The sequence below is a fragment of the Dendropsophus ebraccatus genome, chromosome 15, assembly GCF_027789765.1.
Source record: "Dendropsophus ebraccatus isolate aDenEbr1 chromosome 15, aDenEbr1.pat, whole genome shotgun sequence".
Lineage (NCBI taxonomy): Eukaryota > Metazoa > Chordata > Amphibia > Anura > Hylidae > Dendropsophus > Dendropsophus ebraccatus.
In genome coordinates this window covers 23,871,311-23,896,265 of record NC_091468.1, presented here as the reverse complement: position 1 = coordinate 23,896,265, position 24,955 = coordinate 23,871,311, and the positions used below count along the sequence as shown (strand labels likewise).

The following is a 24,955-nucleotide window of genomic DNA, read 5'->3' as shown; positions in this document are numbered from 1 at the left end:
ATATGCAAGAATATAACTACTATAATACTGCTCCTATATGCAAGAATATAACTACTATAATACTGCCTCCTATATACAAGAATATAACTACTACAATACCCCCCTATATACAAGAATATAACTACTATAATTCTTCCCTGAACCGCATAACTACTATAATACTGCCATCTATTAATTGAGTATTTACTCCTAAATTACTATTTTCAGCATTTCTTTCTTTCTCCCTGTGGCTATGTTTGGGGTGATGTAGCCCCCGGTGTCTGGCCCTGCGCCCTCACCTTCTTTCATCATTACCTTACCCTGATACATCTTTGGCAGGAAATCAGACATGTATTAATAATGTGGATTTACATGAAGCTTAATATAGTAAATTCCACCAGTAAATAATCGTCATAGCATTTTTCTAATCTTACTGTAAACTCACATGAGCCTCACGTGTCAGGTTACTTTCGCCATACACAGAGCGAGGCAGGCGGTATACAGTGCCTCACATCTCATGTCTTACTACTACCTAATATCTACTGTAAGGTTTCTTTGTGCATGGACCATAGGGGTAGATGAGTCTCTTATAAAGAATACATTTTATAAGTAAAAAACGGAATTGTATCAAATCCAATGGAACAATGTAAATTTACCATAAAACACACCAAAAAGGCAACATAAACAAATCAATGTACAACAAGTCTCCTTGTGAATGACAGCCTAACACTGTGCACGTGTGTGAACTACTTGGACGGCTGCCCTGTGGCGCGATGAGGATAAATTATAACGTAGTCTCCGATAATTGTAGCAAATCATCTGCATGATGTGAGCCGGGATGAGAGGTAAAGAAGTAAAGAAAGAACCAGGGTATTATAATGCACCAATGTTCTCAGAGAGCATTGCTGGGGGTCACTGAGCCTTGTAGTTCTACAGATGACATCTCAGAACACTCCACATATTTTGATAACTAGGTTGCATATTTTTGGGGTCAGAGCATGCAGTACCATATTGCAGCCAGCAGTAGTGCTGTTGAGCATGGATTTTTATTTTTATTGGATAAATTGGAATCTTGTTTTGCTCGGAGCCCTTAGACCTCCCATGACTAATAAACTGTCTGCGAAAACAACAACCACAGAAAACAGTTATTTCAGAGGTGGGAATGTCTGGAATCTCTGCACAATATTGTGATGCCTTGTAACTTCTCTTGTTATTGTTTTCCAACCTATGGTTCTCCAGCTCATACACAACTACAACTCCCATCAAGCATTGGATCTGGTTCATAGTATTATACACTACTATGTGCCCCAACCTATGGCTCCCCAGCTCATCCACAACTTCAACTCCCATCATGCATTGGATTTGATCCATAGTATAATACACTACTATGTTCCCCAACCTCTAGCTCTTCAGCTGTTGCAAAACTACAACTCCCATCATGCATTGGATTTGATCCATAGTTTTATACACTACTATGTTCCCCAACCTCTGGCTCTTCAGCTGTTGCAAAACTACAACTCCCATCAAGCATTGGATTTGTGGTGTCATATGCTCCAAGCTGTGGTTCTTCAGCTATTGCAAAACTACAACTCCCATCATGTCATTGCATCATCATCATCATCATCATCATAGCATGATGAGAGTTATACTTCTGCAACAATTAAAGAGCGTCAGATTTTGGAATACCTCACTGCTTACTAGGAGGCAGCAGTCTCCAACCAGAGATGGCAAAATGACAACTTGCAGCCTGCTGGGAGTTGTAGTTTTACATCTACTGGAGAGCCACAATTTGTCGGACATTGCTATAACGTCTATTTTAATGTAATTTTATGAGCTTCTAAAAATTACTCTACAATGTACTACATTCATTTTCCGTTTCTACATAGAGACCATCAGCAAGTTGCTGTTAAAGGGGTTATCCAAGGCTACAAAAACATGGCCTCTTTTCCCACTCTCTTGTCTCCAGTTCAAGTGTGGTTTGCAATTAAAGGGGTTATCCAGCGCTACAAAAACATGGCCACTCTCCCCCTACTGTTGTCTCCAGTTTAGGTGGGGTTTTGAAACTCGGTTCCATTGAAGTAAATGGAGCTTAATTGCAAACTGCACCTGAACTGGAGACAACAGTAGGGGGAAAAGTGGCCATGTTTTTGTAGCACTGGATAACCCCTTTAAGCTCCATTTACTTCAATGGTACTGAGTTCCAAACCCCACCCAATCTGGAGACAAGAAAGGGGGAAAAGTGGCCATGTTTTTGTAGCGCTGGATAACCCCTTTAATATTTCTAACACTTAGAAATATACTGACTCCTGCCACACTGCAGGAATCCAAGGTCAATGGGGTTGTGCTGCGACCCACAAACGGCCACGACCGCGACCAGATATCCGTCCTTGTCAGTTTGTTGTCATGGTCATTTGGTGTGGGTCACAACACCTTAATTTCAACTGATTTAAAGGACAGCGATCTTTGGCCAAGTAACCTGCTTTGCAGTCAAAGTCGTCATGTAGCCCGAGACTCGTACTAAATACCCCCCTGCAGTATTAGCAGCAATGATGGCCCATATGATAGAGCTGTTAGCCACAATGGCGGTAATTGCAGCCTGTACAGTCACTATTCTATTGGGTCCCATCATAAAGCAAGTATCAAGTATCATATCTTTAGCATTTGGGGGTTTTATTGTGATAATAAAGCTGTCAGCAGGCTACAGCCTGCTTGTTGACGGTTTCCAAATAAGTAAAAAATTTTGTACATCGTAAAAAACAAGCAGTAAAACCATCTCAGCATGGGAAATTTCTTAGCCGCTCATTACTGAAGACCAATAGTCTAAGCAGAAGGCTCCAATGCAAAATCTACAACAGGGCCTCATCCTGTTTATTATACTGATGACCTCTTAGGCGTCTTTTGTTGCATTGGCTACACTGTCAGTGAGTCTATAGCTCTTCAGAAGGACACTGGTCCCCAACCTGCGAATCTCCAGATGTTGTAAAACTACAAATCCCATCATACCTCGACAGCCTGATGGGAGTTACCCTACAGTTTATGAGATATAGGATGGGGAACGCTGGTGTATTTAATTCTATGAGAACCAAAAACAATCCCAAAAACGATATAGTGTAATAGCGTCTATCATAGGACACATAGCAAAGAAGACAAGAATAATGCCTAAATTAAATAATTTTTAAAATAAACGTAATTAATAAATAGATAAATAAATATATTATATATATTAACATATAATAGACAAATAAATAAATATCTAAATAATAAAATAATTATAATAAAAAAAAAGCATTGTTATATAACTATTGTAGAAGTACTATCTATATTTATATAAATATAGTAGTAAAATAATCACACGTGGTGTAAGTAAAATGATTTAGTAAATATATATATAAAAAGGGACTGAAATATAATAAAATGAATAAATGAAGAAAAAAACTATAATAAAATTAATAAAATATAAAAATACAGAAAGTTTTATATATTAAAATATATATAGTAATTTAAATATGTAATGATAATATATTATAATATATATAGTAAATGAAATAAAACCTATATTAAAGTATAATATAAATATTTATATTATATAAATAATATATACAATAAAATATTATATAAAAATAAAAAACAACAAAAAAAACATACAACAATATAAATAAAAAAAAAAAGAATAATAATATAAAAAATCTCCGCTCTAGGTCTAGGATATGAGAAGCAGCGACAGACCTGTATAATAAGTTGTTGTCCTCTCTCTGTTGCTCTATTAGTTCCTTGTGTCTCTTGCAGTGAATTGCTCCCTATTCCTGAGTCACAGCTTATAAGGAGCCGGTCCCGTGACTTGTGGCAGCTCCACCTCTGCTGTCAGTCACTGTCTCAGAATGCTGCTTCCTCCTGGCAGGTATACACCCGCCCCCTGGTGCTGACAGGCTGCCCTGTTCTGTAGCATGCTGTAACCTGCGGGACACACAGTACTCACAGCATCACTTTCATTGAACATACCAGCTATATGATTAGACAGTATACATGAATACAGCTTGTAGTATGCAGGTATTAACCTTGTTATGTATTGATACATAGTGTACCATACTGCTAACTGCCATTCAGGAGTGCAGGAAAGCTGGATGACAAGACATAATCCACCACTATGAGCAAAGAAAGGTGCAACATCCCACTATATAACAGGTTTATAACCATAGAGGGGTTATCCAGGATTTGAAAAACTTGGCGGCTTTCTTTAAAAAAAAAAGTGTCACTGTTATCCTTAATTTGGGTGTGGTATTGCAGCTCGTAATACCATACACAACCTGAGGACAGGGGTGGTGCTGTTTCTGCAAGAAAGTAGCTGTGTTATCTTCTAATTCTGGATAACACTTTTAGACTGTGTTCCCACACAGTATTTCTGCTCAGTATTTTGCAACCAAAATCAGGAGTGGATTGAAAAGACAGAAAGGCTATGTTTACACAATGTTGAAATTTAGCGGATGGCCGTCATTTAATGACGAATAATTTCCGATATTTAAAAAAAAAAACTGTGTGTGAACACAGCCTTTCTTTGTTTTTAATCCACTCCTGGTTTTGGTTTAAAAATACTGACGAAAATACTAAGCAAAAATACTGTGGACATAGTCTTATTTATTTATTATTTATTAATATAAAAGTATATATTTTTTACCTCATATAGAACCAACATTAAAAAGCAAATATACTGAAACAAAGTTTTAAATCTTCTCCATAAACAAAGAGCCAAATGCTAAGATTTTGTCTGCCTGCAGCCACCACCAGGGGGAGCTTAATGCGATAGCTGTATACACTGAACTCAAATATATCACAGTATACAGCAGGCTCTGTCCAGTATAAGGACCAGATCATGTAACTCGCTGATTGTGCTGGAGAATAGAGCCTTGACTCAAGGTATTGCTGAGTCCCTTCGTCTATCCCCTATCGAACACTACACCCCACTTCACCCTTACTCCACACACCCCCTCCCCCCTTTAACCCATGAAACTGAGGACACCTCTTTTAACGTTGGAAAAATTGGCCATAACATCCTCTTTATTAAAAGTGCTTCCAAAAATTAACAAACATTAAAATAAATAACAATAATAACAATAACATTCAGTTAACCCATTATGTCTAGGGAGGTCTGGCAGAGCACCCTGCAGCAGCACCAGTATTACTGGCTATCCCCCCAGCCGCACCGCGCCGACTCTGCACTGCACCACTTTCTTTCCACAATCCACCAAAACAAGCGGGGAGTATCATCCCTCTTATGGGTCCCCATCCGAATTACTACATTAACGTGCCCTGCAAGACCTCCCTACCGCAGGCTGTCATGACAAAGGAAAGCAACCAAAGCCCACACCCGAACACCAAAAGCCTGTAATAGGGCGGGTGGGCGGGCTGAATCAGGTCCGGCAAGAACTGTAGCTCCACCTCTTCCTCCTCTTCTTATAACACCGCGTCCGTTGGTAAGTGACTCACCTAGCAACTCCCGCACTTTTCTCCTCAAACCCCTTACCCCCTCCCAACTGGCTCACACTTAACCCCTTACTGCCCCACTTAACCCCTTAAACTACACTCCCAGCTAACCTAGTCATGCTGGGCCTCCGCTAGGTCTGCGCCCCCGCTCCGTGCCCTTCCTTGTCCACTAAAGATGTATTATTCAGCAATTCTGGACCGTATTCCTTCACTTTCAGGCAGAGATCCATTTTAGGGTCCATTCACATGTGTCAGACTTAAATGGACACTGCTTCAAATGTTATTATAATCTGCATCCCAAGCATGTGAATACAACCTGTTCACATGGTGCGGAAAGGTTTTATTTATTTATTTTAAATGTGCTGTAAAAAAAAATTGCATATGAAATAAGTAGCCTGCAATCTATATATTGTGATTCTGCATGGACATTTTGGTCTTTTGGTGCCCTGACAGCTGCTTGACAGTCACAAGTTGAGGAACAATTCTCAGACGTCAATATTCCACTGCCTCCATCACGGCTGGATTGTTTTAAGGGCTTTGACGGTCTTCATATTTATTATTGTTCGCCTCATGTACCATCTTTAGTGCACCTCTGACCCCTGATGACGTCACAGACACGAGTGACAGAAACGCGTAGGTTGTAGGTGACGGTACTATTAGTGACAGGACACACTGTGACACTTTTGGGATTTTATATCCCTAATAGAAAGTGACCTGGATGACATATATACGTACCTTAAGACACGCTGTGATATACTTGGGACTGACACGTTCCTTAAACAGACAGTGACCGGTATGGACCGCTTTTAAACGATACCAACATAATAGGACATAGTGGTACATCGTAGCTACTGTGATCTTGCTGGTCTTGTGGTATTGTTCATGGTTGGAGAGACAGTGCGTCATGCACATTGTATATATTGTATAGTATTATTTGCACTTGTTTGTATACCGCAAATATCTTATCCTGATATCAATAAAAGTTACTTTTTAGCTTATTTCCCCTTTCAATTTTTTGTTCCTTCAATAGCCTGGGATATGAGTTACACACATGGTTAGTATACCATAATTATACTTATTGTTTATACGAACACTGATTTAGTGAAAGATTTTCAAAATGAATCCAATGAACATTTCGCATCACGCAATACCAGACTCAGCCTATAGTGGCGCTGTTTCTGAAAATAAACAAAGCCCGTAGTGTTGTTCAAAAATCATGTTGCTCAGACTGTTATGCTAATAATTTCTTGTATAGGATATGACTAATACCATAGTGTTATAGTCACTTACTGTACATTACAGTCTCATATGGTCATTTATAGAGCATAATATTTTCTTAACCCACATCACAGCTGCTATAATCACCCGACGTCACAAGAGGGCAGCAGCGCTCACTACGGCCAGGGCAATCAATGGAGATTTCTAAACCTGTGTCTCATGAAGGTAACGCATCTATCAGGCTGCCCTCACACTGTGCAGTTTTGTTGCAGTTACTGCAGCAGCTCTTTAGACAAAACCAGGTGTGAATTATAATGAACCGGATGATATAAAGAACAGAGGCTGATCCTAATAGTTACACTGCAGGTGCGGAATGGATTCAATAACTACAACAAAACTACACAGTGTAATGCTGCGTTTACATGAAACGATAATTCGCCCAATTGATCGTTTAACGATTTTGAAGCAACGATTTGGTTTTCATAACGATCAGCGTTTAGACGAATAAATCGTTTGAAAATTCATAAGAAAAATCGTTATTGAGATTGTTTTTAAGATCGCTTAATGAACATTTGAAGATTTGAAGCCAAAGCCAGGAATGGATTTGAAAAGAGGAGAAATTTCAGGCTTTCCTTTATGACCTGATCTCTGTTTATAGTCTGTTTCTGGCTTTGGCTTCAAATCTTTGGCAGATAATCTGTCAGATAATCTTTCTGTGTAAATGGACCCTATCTATCTATCTATCTATCTATCTACCTTCTAGATAGATAGGTTTACTGATCTGTATGTAGACTGATGACTAGCCTGTAGGTAAGAGTTATCCCATACATATGCATGCTGTGCTTGTGGTTTGGGGAAGGGCCATTATGCCCAGAAACACCCATTATGCCCTTACCATGGGTCCTATTCACACTACAAATACTGTGTCTCCCTAAGAGGCACTCTGCCTCTTTTATCCGTGTTTGTTCTGTTAGTCAGTAGATAGGTATTTGTGTCAGTACTTTACTGAAAAAAAAACTATTTCCATGAAGCTTTATTTGCAATGTATCTCTTCTTATGAGTGTGCATAACAATAGATACATTGGGGGACATTTATCAAACATGATGTAAAGTGAAACTGGCTCAGTTGCCCCTAGCAACCAATCAGATTCCACCTTTCATTCCTCACAGACTCTTTGGAAAATGAAAGGTGGAATCTGATTGGTTGCTAGGGGCAACTGAGCCAGTTTCACTTTACACCATCTTTGATAAATCTCCCCCATTGGAAAAAAAGCTTCATAGAAATGATTTTTTTTGTGAAATATTGATGTAATTTGAAACAGAATATCAAAGATATCAAAATTATCCTATATAGGTATGTAGGTAGGCTGGGTAGGTAGAGTGGTCTGTAAGAGGTATGTAGGTAGGCTGGGTAGGAAGACTGGTCTGTAGGAAAGAATGTAGGTAAACTTGGTAGGTAGACTGGTCTGTAGGAAGGTATGTTCAGTAGGTGGGTAAGTAGGTAGGTTGGTTGATTGGCCTAATGCTCCTGTCAGAATTGTTCACTGTGATGCTGCGTTTACACGAAGCGATAATTCACCCAATCAATCGTTTAATGATTTTGAAGCAACGATTTGGTTTTTATAACAATCAGCGTTTAGACGAATAAATCGTTAGAAAATTCGTAAGAAAAATCGTTATTGCGATCGTTTTTAAGATCACTTAAGCCCATCTTTTACACAGGGTGAATCTTTGAAAGACTGTTTACACAAAGCAATCTGTGAATTTTTAGCGAACGATGAACGACGATTTTTGAACATGTTGAAAGATCAAAATGTACGATTTTTTGCTCGTCGCTTGATCGTTTGCTGTGTTTACACTGAACGATTATCGCTCAAATGCGATCGTTATAGCAAAAATTCGACCGATAATCGTTCCGTGTAAACGCAGCATAAATAAAGGTGCGGAGGTCTACAGCAACAGCAACAGTCCCCCCCACAGATTAAGGTCTGTAGTTGGGTAGGTAGTTTGTTAGACTTTAGTCTGTAGAAAGGTGGATAGGAAGGTTGGTACACCAGTCTGTAGGTAGGTGGGTGGGTAGGTAGGTTGGTTGGGTAGGTAGACTGATCCATAGGAAAGAAGGTTGGTTGACTGGTCTGTAGGAAGATGTGTGGGTAGGTGGGTAGGTAGGTAGACTGGTCTGTATGAGGATATGTAGGTAGATTGGTTGGTAACTGGTCTGTACGATGATGTGTAGATAGGTTGGTTGGTAACTGGTCTGTAGGTACATGTGTAGGTAGGTGGGTAGGTAGGTTGGGTAGGTAGACTGGTCTGTACGAGGATGTGTAAGTAGGTTGTTTTGGTAGGTAAGTTGGAGAACTGTTCTGTAGGTAGAAATGTAGCGTAGGTAGGTTGGTTGGGTGGGTACGTAGGTAGATAAGTAAATTGGTCTATAGGTAGATGTGTAGGTAGGTTGGTTGGATAGGTACAGTAGGTTGGTAGACTGGTCTGTAGGTAGATGTGTTGGTTAAGTAGGTAGACTAGTTTGTAGCTGGGTAGGTTCCCCCTTCCCTATTAGTACCTACCATTGCAACAACAAAAATAAAATAAAAAACACCTGAAACTCGCCTATCCCCATACTCACCCTGAGCCTCTCAGTCCTTGACCTTTGACATGATGTGCAGGTGGCATGAAGTTATTTTAATGTCTTGCCTGTACCATGATGCCAGCTTCTCCCGCTACCATGGACCTCTTGTGGACCGCAGCCTTTGGTTTATAACAGGAAGGAAGAGGGAGCCAAGGGCTCTCTGCTCCACCATAGTCTTCAACTGCATTGAATTGAGGGGTCTGCTTTTAGACACACTTTGTGCCTTGCTAGACGGACCCCTAAACATCCCATACGTGGCTTGTTGCCGGAAGCATCTCATGCAGAGTCCAGATACTTTTGGATGATTTCAATGGACTGTTTGCAAACCACTTATATTTGTCTGTTCATGACATCTGGTGTTTGTCTCCGTGAAGTTCATTGATAGATGAAGAGTTTGCATTGTACTTTCTAGGTAGATGTTATTGTATGTTGTCACTCACCAGTAGTAATCTCTGTGCTACATCCGGCACATGAGAAACGTAAACATGTCAAATCCAAGTCAGAAACAAGAAGAAGCCGAGCATTGATTTCTTGGGAAAATGAACAATGAAAGCATCTGCGCTGGGTACCCTGAGGCATGGAGGTCTGTTCTGAGCAACCAGGGGTGTACACCGCCTGGGGAAAGCCATGAAACAGTGCAACCTCCTCCCACCCATTTTACTGATTACTGTTTGGGAAAGTCTTCATGCCAGTAACTCATTCCACAGAACTTAATAGGTTTTACATAAATCTCATTGACACGCTGTCAATCTTCGGCGTACAGCACATTCCTCGAATGTCATAAAGTTTTGCAATAAACCTAACCTTAGATACAGTTAAAGGGTTAAAATTGTGGTCAACGTCAAAGAAAATTCTACAGCAAAACAAAGTCAGACCCCAGGATATGGGGGGGAGGGCAGTGGCTTGAACAACACCGGGTAAGGTCCCCCTGATGACAAGTCCTGAAGGTTACACAAAACCTGTCGGGCTTAAAGAAACCAGTGTGACAAAACACCGGATCTAGTCTGCTATTCACACCAGGAAATAACCCTGGGGAGATCACAACTGGGACACTGTGTTATTGTCTCCTCATCGACCGGGCCGTGGTGTTCATTGCTGGAGTGACTGAATCAACAATAAAATGACCGCAACTGCTGCACACACTGACCCCGGTGACCTTTACTGTCACTGACGCTACATATACCCTTTGCATGTTGTGGTATTTTGCTTTTTTTCCCTGCGTCTTTGAAAATTGTGACAATAATGCAGCCAGTGGTTTTACTATTATTCCTAAAAAGCACAGGAAAAAAAAAATGGAGACAACTGCAATATGTGAATGCTGCCTGACAAAGTGCATGGTGCATCCATAGACTAACATGTGTCCCTGAGCTTAGGTTTTCTGTAATATGAAACGTTATAGTTTTATCTCTGCTTGCTGTCAGTGAATGCAGGCATATGTACCTGTCTGTGTCTCAGCTCTGTATATTGTAAGTGTTATAGATGTTCTTAGAGTCTGGATGGAACTAGAATGTTTTCATTCACAGTCAACAAGCAGAGATCAAAACCTACAGTACACCCCCCACCCCAGTTATGCAGCACATCAGCTCTGCTACACCATGCATGCATAGCTCTGCTACATCATCAGCTCGTATGGAATACATACTGGGGTGATGTGATGAAAACAGTAGCTGTTTACAATAGGTCCTTTCAGGTGGCAGCCTGGGGCCCTGAGCTACTGGGGGGCCCATGGCCACCCAAAAAGACTTATGCTTTCAGTGGTATATTGTCTCCTGGCTACAGTTCTGCCATGATTTGCAACAAATCAGGGCATAATGATATTATCTATCCTGTACTATGGACACCACACTAGTGCTACCATAGTTACAGTGGGGTGGGGGGGCCCAGGCTTGCTGAACAGCCCGGGGCCTATGGTAAAGCTAATCCGGGCCTAGATTCAAAATCAGTGAAAAAAATCAGTCCTGTGTTTACTGTGAAATAGTAATTACAGCTGTTGGCAGGAAAGAAAGTTAAGGGTGAGATGCATGATGGGAAATGTAGTTTCCTGGCCGGCGCCATCTTGGCTTTTAGAAAAAATTCAAGAACTGCATCAGCTAAAAAAACAGGAGATGGCTCAAAATACTCAGAAGGACTTGGTAAGGCCAGCTAGGTTTAGGAGCATTTTTTTTAGCTCTTAGGTGGATAACCCCTTTAAAACTTTTTTTTTATGTTGTTGTTTTTTGCTAATACATTGCTTTAATAAAGTTATTCTACTTTGTATACCAATATACAGGGAATGGAACAGGAACTACAGGGCTTAGAATTAAAAAAAATAAATACATAAAAAAATCTCTTGAGTACCCCTTTAAGACACCTTATAGAGTGTAACAATAGATGCCCTCGGAAAGCTGCGATACTGCTGAAACGTTTCACACTCCTCAAGTCACCTGAGTTCACTACGACCTGAAGTAAACAAAAGGGACAGCCTGATTCACGAGAGAAGACTGATTCACGAGTACAGTAACTCCAGGCAGATGAGTATAATTCTCATTATCAGGCAGGTTACACAACACAGCAGTGCTTTACTGGAAGGAACAGTCTCTCCGTGTAGACAATAAGATCAGAGGATTTCATCACAGGATGTGTGGTCACAACATTCATTTTCCATTGTAATATTATGCATCAGGGTGAAATAAAGGAACTTCCCCTTTAAAAGTTGGACCGGATCTCCTGTATAAAGTGTGATGACATCACATATACAATGCACTTATTTTGATAGTAATGATGTAACTAGATAAAGAAGCAGAGGGATATTGTGCTGATGAGCCACTCTTACTGGAAAGGCCAATGTAGAAAGAAGTGAACTGGGCATTGGTTCTATTCATCCAGCCCTCTCCTGGAACCTTAATATTTACTATTATCAAAAGAAAGTTAAGTATGTGTCAAATCTGAAATCACACCGGAGTATGCCTGCCCCACCATAGGGACTGACTGTGACCATTCACTTTTCACTTACATTACAACATTGTACGTTCCATAAACAATGCCATTATATATTATACACATAAATAACATCAACAGATATTGTGTATACTACCCCAATATACTGTATACATAAACAGTTTGACCATATTATCTACAGATAAATATCCTGTACAATATACTGTACATAAAAATAATATAATCACTACATATAAATAATCTTACCATATACTGTACTAAATACAGATATCACCACATAGTGTACATATACATAACACCACCGTATACTGTACACACAACTAATACCACTACATACTTCACATTGTAAATAATATCACCATATCCTGTACACATAAATACCACCACATACTGCACATAAAAATAATTATATCCATCCTGTACATATGAATAATGTTACCATATACTGTACTTGTAAACAGTACGATTATATACTGTACACATAGCTAATACCACCCCATACTGTGCATATAAATAACACACCAGCTCCTGTACACATAAGTAACACACCAGCTACTGTACAAAGAAATATCACCACCACATACTGTACAAATAATACCACCACATACCTTACACAAAAAATACAACTACATGCTGCACAGATAATACCACAACATAATGCACACATAAAAAATAGTACTAAATACTGTAATACAAATAATGCAATTATATACTGTAGTAAGAACTGCACAGAAGTAATATATATATATATATATATATATATATATATATATATATATATATATATGATGAGAACAAGGCGGCACTCCAAAAATATAGTGAATAAGATAGTGAGTTTATTCACCCATCATGTGCAATACAACGTTTCAGTTTCTCGATGAAACCTTTTTCAAGCAACACATACACAAGTGTGGAAGAGGGCTGGTATTTAAAGTCCATAAGCTCAGCCCATAATTAGTGACATCATAATTACATATAAAGTGTAAACAATACATAAAAATCAATATTATACAATATATATCTATTAGTCCATTATGGTTCTATATAATCCATACCACCATAAGTGTGAAACATGTGTCCGATCTATTGTCAAATGCGATAATACAAATAAATCACAACTAAAGTTCATAGGCTGGTATATCGCAGGTTAATGAAAGGGGCCAGAGCTCACCGGGCCAGAGAAAACCGCTGCTCCTCCATGCTCGATGTCATGCTACCAATTGTTTGTAAACAGTGGAACTGCCCATGCGCGGAGGAGCGCAATCAAATGGATTCGTCTGGATGGGTGTCATCAAAGCCGATCAGCGTCGGGGGACCGAGCATGTGCACCAGGCACTCAGGAATTCATCGGAGCCATCTTAACTGTGGTATTTCACTGCATGGGTCCTGATCCATATACTGAGGCCACGCATGCGTCCTAGATACCAGGAAGCTGTAGAGGCCATTTCTAGTGTGGGGATCTTTGCCCCTTTTCTTCGCATAAATAAATTACTCACATATGACCCGGGAGTCGCCATGTCATGAAGCCTTACATATCCGAACTCTGTCTCTGTCCTCAATCCTTATGGCGCACTGGACAATCGGACTGGTAGCCTCCCGATCACTCTGGTGCTGCGAAGTAACCTAGATGGGGATCTCCCAGGCTGAACGAACACATGTAGACGTCCCTTGGTCTTCAATGTGAATAGTAACTAAAAGTGATCCCATGATGTGGCACCCATCCATCCATTATCCAAATTAAATAAAAAAGTCATAAACCAAATACCGAGTAAACTCACTATCTTATTCACTATATTTTTGGAGTGCCGCCTTGTTCTCATAATTTTCTGGATCAAAGTGGAGTCTGGGTCTGACTTCGTGGAGGCTGTGCACCCACCTGAGCTGTTGCCACACAGTGCCGTCTACATCATATATATATGTAAAAAGGTGGACGCAGCACTCGAGAAAAATAGTGCGGTTGGTGCCAGCAGCATATACCCTTGAGGACCGTGGGTATGAATGCATACAAAAGAAGAAAATCACTGCGGCACTCCAACACAGCTCGTGTTCAAATAGTTTGGTTTATTTCTCCCACAAAGTGCATTAGCGACGTTTCAGCTAAATCCTTATGAGCTTTTCTCAAGCTGTGCAATGTACATGTGCAACATCAAGCCTTAAATAGGTACAAAGTGATTCCTCCCACATATCACATGATCAATACAAAAAGCAGTGAAAAAAAGTGAAAAAGACATAAATCGCATCTGAAAATTACAAGTTTACAAAACTTAATGAACGTGAAATAAGACATGATTATCATATCATGAGGTATAGATATAAAAAATGTGCTATAGTGTCCATAAATAATAAAGGTCCTTTAGACATTCACAATTGAAGACAGGTGGGATGATCGCTCACCAGATCGCGTCAGACGGCCAAACAGGGATGAAGGCATAAACACGAGACATGTGAACAAACTCGTGGACTCGGCTTGTAAATAAGATTACAGCGCATGTGCCAGTTGGAGCCGACCAGAATGGATGACGTGTCAAGGTTGGATAGGCACAGAGGCGTCATGTGTAGCGTGACGTGTGGCGTGACGTAACCCATATGGAGATCAAAGGGGCAGCTTAGCAGGTAACCATGGAGACCAGACGCTGTAGCCGGACTTCACAGGGGTTTAACCTATTGCTGGTGGACGGCATCTCTTCAGTCACCTAGCGGGAATCATAATAGCCAAGGAAACATGGTCCAGTAAGCGGGCGGGTTCCTGCATAGGGCTGCGCCCTCAGACCAATGTCAGCCCTAGTCAATCCAGGGCTGTCACGATTCCTATGTCGGCCTCATCCCAGGGACTGTAGTATAGCCAATTACCTCGCACTGGCCCGTCAGTACCAGGATACCGCTTCATTGCCGCCGTCACAGCCGCACCATGTGAATGGCGATATAAAAATGGAAATCCAAAAAATGCGATCAGGCCTAGACGTCAATCAGGTGAGTGTCCCACTTTGCTTCACTGAGAAAACAGCTTGTTACTACAATGAAAAATAAAAGATATATAATGAACATATTATTGCATGTTGTTAATCATGATCAAAATATTTTTACACATGTACAACTGGGACCAGAGATAAGGAAGGGGAGAGATAACTGGAGTCAAAGCCACGAGGTGAACTAATAATATAAAATGTTAGAAAAAAATAGGATTTATTTGCAGTAACTCGGTAGAATTTTAAAGTCTACATTGAGACCATTCGGTCTCAACGTATTAAATTTGTCAATCCAAAATAGTTCCCTTCTTTTTAATGATACCTGTCTATTGCCACCTCTACGTGGTACTGGTATTTGCTCGAGTACAATGGCTTTCACATCACCCTCTTTATGTCCCTTTTCTAAAAAGTGTTTTGAGACAGGTAGGTCAGTTCTCTGTTTGCGTATACTGTAGCAGTGTTGTACAAGACGGATCTTGAAATCCAGTGTCGTCTCACCTATGTAAAGTAAATTACAGGGGCATATCAGGATATAGATCACCCAATCACTCTCACAGGTCAAATGTTGCTTAATTTGTACGACCTGTCCTGATGTGGGGTGTGTGAACTTATCGCACTTAACAATGTGTCTACAGTTCACACACCTCCGACACGGATAACAGCCATTTTTTAAAGGACCTAACAGGAACTCTGTGCCTTTTTCTTGGTATGTAGCTGTCTAGACTAAGAAATCTTTGAGGTTTGTATAATATTGATTTTTATGTATTGTTTACGTATACACTTATGTTCACACTACGTATATTTGAGGCTGTATGTTTGAGGCTGTATAGCAACCAAAACCAGGAGTGGATTGAAAACACAGAAAGGCTCTGTTCACATAATGTTGTAATTGAGTGGATGGCAAATATGTGCTGTTATTTTAAAACAACGGCTGTTGTATTGAAATAATGGAAGTTATTTACCGTTATATGGCGGCCATGCACTCAATTTCCACATTGTGTGAACAGATCCTTTCTGTGTTTTCAATCCACTCCTGGTTTTAGTTGCTATGAAGACCTGACATGAGGACCAAATACAGCCTCAAATATACATAGTGTGAACCCAGCCTATATGTAATTATGATGTCACTAATTATGGGCTGAGCTTATGGAATTTAAATACCAGCCCTCTTCCACACTTGTGTATGTGTTTCTTGAAAAAGATTTCATCGAGAAACTGAAACGTTGCATTGCACATGATGAGTGAATAAACTCACTATCTTATTCACTATATTTTTGGAGTGCCGCCTTGTTCTCATAATTTTCTGGATCAAAGTGGAGTCTGGGTCTGACTTCGTGGAGGCTGTGCACCCACCTGAGCTGTTGCCACACAGTGCCGTCTACATCCTTACTTTTGATATATATAGATAAATATATATATATATATATATATATATTCCACATATACACAATATTCCACACAATAAATACCATAACTACTGTACACATTAATACTGCTACATACTGTGCATACGGTTATCACCACATAGTGTACAGTTAAATTATACCACCAAATACTGTACACATACATAATATCACCACATACTATACATATAAATAGTACCACCATATACTGTGCGCATAAATAATACTCCCATATACTATACATATAAATAATTCCGCCATATACCCTATATATAAATAATACCTTTATCTTATGTACACTTGAATAATTCTACGATGTAAACTACATACAAAGAATAAATAATACCTCTATTCAATGTACACATAAATGATACTGCTAAATACTATGTACATAAATTACATCAGTACATACTGTACACATACAGTAAATTATACCACTAAATAGTATACCTATAATACAACTATACATTATACACAAAAATAATACCACTAAATAGTATACCTATAAGACCAGTATACATTATACACATAAACAATACCACTAAATAGTATACCTATAAGACCAGTATACATTATATACATAAACAATACCACTAAATAGTATACCTATAAGACCAGTATACATTATATACATAAATAATACCACTAAATAGTATACCTATAAGACCAGTATACATTATACACATAAACAATACCACTAAATAGTATACCTATAAGACCAGTATACATTATACACATAAATAATACCACTAAATAGTATACCTATAAGACCAGTATACATTATACACATAAACAATACCACTAAATAGTATACCTATAAGACCAGTATACATTATACACATAAATAATACCACAAAATATTATACCTATAAGATTAGTATACATTATACACATAAATAATACCACTAAATATTATACCTATAATACATTATATTATACATTATACACATAAATAATGCTGCCAAATATTGTACATTTAGAGACCACCGTATAATATAAATGGAATAAGAGAAATACTGACATACTGAAATTTCAAACATTACTTAAATACTGTACTCTAAATACCGCCACAGTGTCACCAAATAAATGCCTACAAATCATATACAACCATATATATATATATATATATATATATATATATATATATATATATATATATATACTGTATATATATAAAGAGAGAGAGAGAGAGTTATATATTCCCACATATATAGATCTATACATGCACATACTAGGGTGCTGTGATGCGGTTGGGTTAGGACACTAATAATACAGTCGCAATGTTTTACACCCGCCATGCACTCTTGTGGATTTGGGCTATGGCTGTGTTGGGGGGGGGGGGGGGGGGGCAGGTTTTTTGGAGCTGTGCCTCAGTTATAGGAGATGACAATAAATCTGGATGATCGCAGCACATACAGTATAAGAGACAGTGACCTGGCGGTGGATTCTGATGAGGAATGTAACACTGTATAATTTAGAAGACTGGTTGAGCGAGTTCTGGATGGGAAGAGTACACTGTGTGCACCTGCTTTACCTGAGACTTACAGGGACTTTTTGGAAACTGACAGGATAACTAAATTTAGTGTTTATTATTATTGTTATCAGGAATTAATAACTCCTCCCATCATGCATCACTCCACATTACTGGTCCTATCTTCACTTTACCTGTGCTGCAGCTTACAGGTGACAACTACGCACCCTTAAAGGGGTAGTTCAGCAAAAAAAAAAAAAAATCTTTCAGCTGGTGCCGGAGATTTGCAATTTACATCTATTAACAATTTCCAATACTTATCAGCTTCTGTATGTCATGCAGGAAGTGGTGTATTCTGAAGAGACTGCTGGTCCGGAGAGCAGGAGAGGTTTTCTATGGGGATTTGCTACTGCCCTGACATGGACAAAGGTGGCAGCAGAGAACACTGTGTCTAGACTAGAAATAACACACCACTTCCTGCAGGACATACAGCAGCTGATAAGTACTGGAAGACTTGATATTTTTGAATAGAAGTAAATTACAAATCTCTGGCTCTTTCTGGTACAACTCATCATTGGTGTCAGCCACGTTCACTCAGAGAGAGATGTAATCACATGTGCCACTATTCTTACTTCTGTAGAATGCTGCTATTCATTGACAGCAAGCAGAGGTCTGAACAGGTGGTAAGTCACATAAACACTATATATATTAGAAAGCTGCAGAACTTCTCTAATGATAGGACACGTCTTATATTGCTGGAGCAAATAGGTATGAGCTGCAATACCAGATACAACCTCAGGACAGGGGTGGCGCTGTTTATTCATAATCTAATTCTATATAAACCTCCCGTATCAGCAGGAAATATTGTGCTGTGTCCTAGTAATGATCCTATTGTCACATTAGCAGAAGAGGCTGAACACATTCCCAGCTCTATCTGTGCACAATCTCTTTACCTTCCCTGCAGACAAATATTTGCATTTTTAATGGAAGATGAAAGGATTAGAGATAAATCTGTGATCTCTGGGATTATGTAGATAAAGGATTTCTCAGGGTCACATGTCCTGGACCCGACCCCCTAATAGGTATTATGTGCAAATTCCTGCTCGGTGTCCAGAGATGTGGATACAAATGGGGGTTCTCCAGGATTAGAACATTATAGCAAATTTTCTAAAAACAGCGCCACCCTTTTTCTCAGGTTGTGTGTGGTATTACAACTTGGCCCCATTTACGAACTAAGCTGCAATACTGCACAGAAATTGAGGACAAGAGTGGCGCTGGTTCTGGAAGAAATCAGTTATGTCCTTCTAATCCTGGTAAACCTGGTTATACTGAGCACATGGTGAAGCCTGGTAATGCTAATCACACAATGAAGCCGGGTAATGCTGATCATATGATGAAGCCTGGTAATGCTGATCACATGATGAAGCCCGGTTATACTAAGCACATGGTAAGGCCTGGTAATGCTGATCACATGATGAAGCCCGGTAATGCTGATCACATGATGAAGCCTGGTAATGCTGATCACATGATGAAGCCTGGTAATGCTAATCACACAATGAAGCCTGGTAATGCTGATCACATGGTGAAGCCTGGTAATGCTAATCACACAATGAAGCCTGGTAATGCTGATCACATGATGAAGCCCGATTATACTGAGCACATGGTGAAGCCCGATTATACTGAGCACATGGTGAAGCCTGGTAATGCTGATCACACGATGAAGCCTGGTAATGCTGATCACATGATGAAGCCCGATTATACTGAGCACATGGTGAAGCCCGATTATACTGAGCACATGGTGATGCCTGGTAATGCTGATCACACGATGAAGCCGGGTAATGCTGATCACATGGTGAAGCCTGGTAATGCTGATCACAAGATGAAGCCCGGTAATGCTGATCACAAGATGAAGCCTGGTAATGCTGATGACATGAGGAAGCCTGGTAATGCTGATGACATGAGGAAGCCTGGTAATGCTGATGACATGAGGAAGCCTGGTAATGCTGATGACATGAGGAAGCCTGGTAATGCTGATCATGTGATGAAGTCTAGTAATGCTGATCCCAAGATGAAGCCTGGTAATGCTGATCCCAAGATGAAGCTTGGTAATGCCATACCTCCCAACTTTTGCAAAGAGCAAAGAGGGACATGTGCGCCGCGGTCCCCATAGCAACGCCCCCATAGCTGCCCTCCATAGCCATGCCCCCATAACGACCCTTCATAGCCACGCCCCCATAGCAACCCTCCATAGCAACACCCCTACAGTCACCACATGCTGCTGACTAAATAGTGCCCGATATAGTATCCAATCCCCCCAAAAATGCCCTATATAGTATCTAATTCCCCATTATAGTGCCCCACATAGTATCCAATCCCCCATATAGTGCCCCACATAGTATCCAATCCCCCATATAGTGCCCCACATAGTATCCAATCCCCCATATAGTATCCAATCCCCATATAGTGCCCCACATAGTATCCAATGCCTCATATAGTGCTCCACATAGTAGCCTATGCCCCCATATAGTGCCCCACATAGTAGCCAATGCCCCCATATAGTGCCCACATAGTAGCCATTATATACACACACTTGAGCCCTCTCAGGAGGGTCAGGTGTCCCTTAATTCAAATAAACTCCAAACCCACAGGCCGTAGCCCGGGGTACAAAACCCCTTTAATTTATCACCCCCCTTAATAAAAATTAACTTTTATTACATGTATTAAAATATATATGTGAACTTGTTTAAAAAACACAACACACCCAGTACTCCTATCACTAGCCAATACTAGATGATATATAGGGATATAACTATCCTCCTAACTATCTCAATCACTATCACAGTCTGCAGTCCTGTATAGATAATAACTAGGAGATACTGGGTGTCTGCTATTTTAAAACCACAAATAGTGCCCCCTCTCTACATGTTTCGTTGCCACAGCAACGTCATCAGGAGAAAAATTAGGCAACACTTGCTACTGGTACTGACCGATATTTATATCCACATTCAATTAACTGATGTCATAGTCCCGCCCCAAACACTCCTTATAGTACACCAATGAGGTCTTTCTTTATTGTGGAGAAACTAACCCCCTCTGTCAGATTGGTAGGCCGCAAGTAAACTCACACGCCCACCTACTCACCCTCCTATCATTGTAATCACAGCATTCGAGATCTCCTCATGACGACACCATGCGTCATCCGTGTTCCAGCGTCACGTGATCAGTTCCGATCACATGACCGCTACTCTCGCGGGATCACTTCCGGGTTCGCAGTGTCATGTGATTACAGCGTGTCATCGTGCATGTCACTGCACTTAGCCTGTATCAATTCACTTTTACCCCAGTGCGCATGACAGCTGACTTAGTACTGACTTGGACTTCATAGTCAATGCGCATGACAAGTGACCATCCCGTATTGTATATGTCAAAGCACATAGTGCCAAGCATGTATCACCATCTCATGATGCATATAATCTATTACCTACCTACCCCAATATTGGGCCAATAATGATTACAATGATAGTTAGGTCAACTATATTCAGAACCTGTGATACTAACAGAGTTAGGGGATTCGTATAGTATTATAAGAATGTGGTACACAAAATTAAATTACAGTAATCTACAACACTAATGATATCTGTGGATATGTGTATAAAAGGTAAGTATCAAATAATGAATACTCATTCTAGGGTCTGCAAAATCCATATATCATAACCAACCAGTAGTCACATTAACGTTCATCATTATTATTTAGAAATATTAGGTCTATCACACACTTAGAGGAAAGCAGCAAATGAAAAGCCCTCATTTTATCCAAGAGGTACTTGACTCTGGAGGCGAAAAATCCATCTCGCCTCCTCTTTTAACAGTAATCTGTCAATGTCACCTTTTCTCGGTCCTAATTTTAACTGGCATAGGCCCCAAAATTTAATGTCCTCAATCCTCCCACTGTGTCGGTGGCGGATATGTCTGGCCAAGGGCATGTCCGATTCAGTTCTGATGGTACTTATATGTTTGGAAACTCTACACCGTAATTCCTGGGTCGTCTTGCCCACATACAATCGTGGAAATGTACACTGCGCTATGTAAATAATATTACTGCTACTGCAGTTCAAAAATTGTCCAACTTCATAAACTTTCTGGTCCACTGGATTTTTAAATGTTTTAACCTTAGTCATGTATTTGCATAGACCACAATGGCCACATGGAAAAAAGCCTTTTACTTCACTTGTTAGCCAAGTCCGAGGGACAGGTGGCATCTGCAGATGGCTGTGTACCAACATATCCCTACGACCCCTACGAAACGTCACACTGGGATGTCTACTTATCACTGGGGCCAAATCAGAATCTGCCTCCAATAAATGCCAGTGACGTCTCAAAATTGCCATTACTTGATCAGTATGTCCATCGTAATTGCCAATACATCTTATCACTTTCTTGTTGGTCATAGGTCGAGTATTGTGTAGGAGATGGGTCTTATCACCGTCACATGCTCTACGGTATGCCCTTCGCAGATGTTTGCTGGGGTAACCCCTATTTTTAAATCTCCTATACAGATTCTTACATTCCAACTGGAATTTAGATTCCTCAGAACAATTACGACGGGCCCTGAGATACTGTCCAATCGGAATACTGCGTCGTAAGGAGTTCCGGTGCCAACTTTGCCACTGAAGCAGGGAATTCGTCGACGTAGGTTTACGATAAATGTCAGTCTGGATCTGGAGGTCATCATCAATATATATTTGTAAATCTAAAAAATTAATAGTACGACCACCAATTTTTCGCCTCCAGAGTCAAGTACCTCTTGGATTAAATGAGGGCTTTTCATTTGCTGCTTTCCTCTAAGTGTGTGATAGACCTAATATTTCTAAATAATAATGATGAACATTAATGTGATTACTGGTTGGTTAAGATATATGGATTTTGCAGACCCTAGAATGAGTATTCATTATTTGATACTTACCTTTTATACACATATCCACAGATATCATTAGTGTTGTAGATTACTGTAATTTAATTTTGTGTACCACATTCTTATAATACTATACTAATCCCCTAACTCTGTTAGTATCACAGGTTCTGAATATAGTTGACCTAACTATCATTGTAATCATTATTGGCCCAATATTGGGGTAGGTAGGTAATAGATTATATGCATCATGAGATGGTGATACATGCTTGGCACTATGTGCTTTGACATATACAATACGAGATGGTCACTTGATTCTGCGTCTAAGTCAGTTGTCATGCGCATTGACTATGAAGTCCAAGTCAGTACTAAGTCAGCTGTCATGCGCACTGGGGTAAAAGTGAATTGATACAGGCTAAGTGCAGTGACATGCGCGATGACACGCTGTAATCACATGACACTGCGAACCCGGAAGTGATCCCGCGAGAGTAGCGGTCATGTGATCGGAACTGATCACGTGACGCTGGAACACGGATGACGCATGGTGTCGTCATGAGGAGATCTCGAATGCTGTGATTACAATGATAGGAGGGTGAGTAGGTGGGCGTGTGAGTTTACTTGCGGCCTACCAATCTGACAGAGGGGGTTAGTTTCTCCACAATAAAGAAAGACCTCATTGGTGTACTATAAGGAGTGTTTGGGGCGGGACTATGACATCAGTTAATTGAATGTGGATATAAATATCGGTCAGTACCAGTAGCAAGTGTTGCCTAATTTTTCTCCTGAAGACGTTGCTGTGGCAACGAAACATGTAGAGAGGGGGCACTATTTGTGGTTTTAAATAGCAGACATACAGTATCTCCTAGTTACATTCTATACAGGACTGCAGACTGTGATAGTGATTGAGATAGTTAGGAGGATAGTTATATCCCTATATATCATCTAGTATTGGCTAGTGATAGGAGTACTGGGTGTGTTGTGTTTTTTAAACAAGTTCACATATATATTTTAATACATGTAATAAAAGTTAATTTTTATTAAGGGGGGTGATAAATTAAAGGGGTTTTGTACCCCGGGCTACGGCCTGTGGGTTTGGAGTTTATTTTATTTTTATTTCACATAGTAGCCAATCCCCCATATAGTGCCCCACATAGTAGCCAATGCCCCCATATAGTGCCCCACATAGTAGCCAATGCCCCCATATAGTGCCCAACATAGTAGCCAATCCCCATATAGTGCCCCACATAGTAGCCAATGCCCCATATATGCCCCACATAGTAGCCAATGTCCCACATAGTAGCCAATCCCGCCACATAGTAGCCAATGCCCCATACAGCGCCCCACATAGTAGCAAATCCTCCCATTTGTGTGGCCCGACCAGAAAAACAATAAACCAGTAACTGACCTGTCCTCCGGTCCCAGCAGCTCCTCTCCCGGCAGAGCGCACACTCCCGTCATCCTCCGGGGCGGGCAGCGGGGTACAGAGACACTGACTGTGCCGGAAGTAATTCATGATAGAGGCTGCAGGTCACTTCCGGCACAGTCAGTGTCTGTATACCCCGCTGCCCGCCCTGTCTGCCGGGAGAGGAGCTGCTGGGACCGGCGGACAGGTGAGTTACTGGTTTATTGTTTTTTTGGTGGGGCCACATATAATGCGGGACACGAGGGGGCCGTTCCGGGACAGTTGGGAATCCGGGACAGTTGGGAGGTATGGTAATGCTGATCCCAAGATGAAGCCTGGTAATGCTGATCCCAAGATGAAGCCTGGTAGTGCTGATCATGTGAAGAAGCCTGGTAATACTGATCAAGTAATGATGCCTGGTAATGCCGATCACACGATGAAGCCTGGTAATACCAAGCACATGATGATGCCTGGTAATGCCGATCACATGATAAAGCCCGGTAATGCTGAGCACATGATAAAGCCCGGTAATGCTGATCACATGATAAAGCCTGGTAATGCTGATC

The 24,955-nt window shown here is 40.4% G+C and overlaps 2 protein-coding genes across 4 annotated transcripts in view; both read right to left on the bottom strand.

The window, feature by feature from the left end:
* The window catches only part of LOC138773919 (calpain-14-like), a 39,902-nt gene extending 24,851 nt beyond the window's left edge, over positions 1-15,051 (bottom strand). For 2 of the 3 annotated variants that reach the window (XM_069954402.1, XM_069954406.1), the window contains exon 1: positions 3,706-3,905. The gene's annotated coding sequence lies outside the window, so the exon portion shown is untranslated. Of the gene's footprint in view, positions 1-3,705; positions 3,906-14,632 lie in introns of those variants that run through there. The other variant, XM_069954404.1, reaches the window with a different exon arrangement.
* LOC138773987 (calpain-8-like) overlaps positions 1-24,432 on the bottom strand; it is a 613,980-nt gene extending 589,548 nt beyond the window's left edge. The window contains exon 1 of the mRNA XM_069954530.1: positions 24,393-24,432. The gene's annotated coding sequence lies outside the window, so the exon portion shown is untranslated. The remainder of the gene's footprint in view (positions 1-24,392) is intronic.
* Positions 24,433-24,955: the final 523 nt, after the last annotated feature.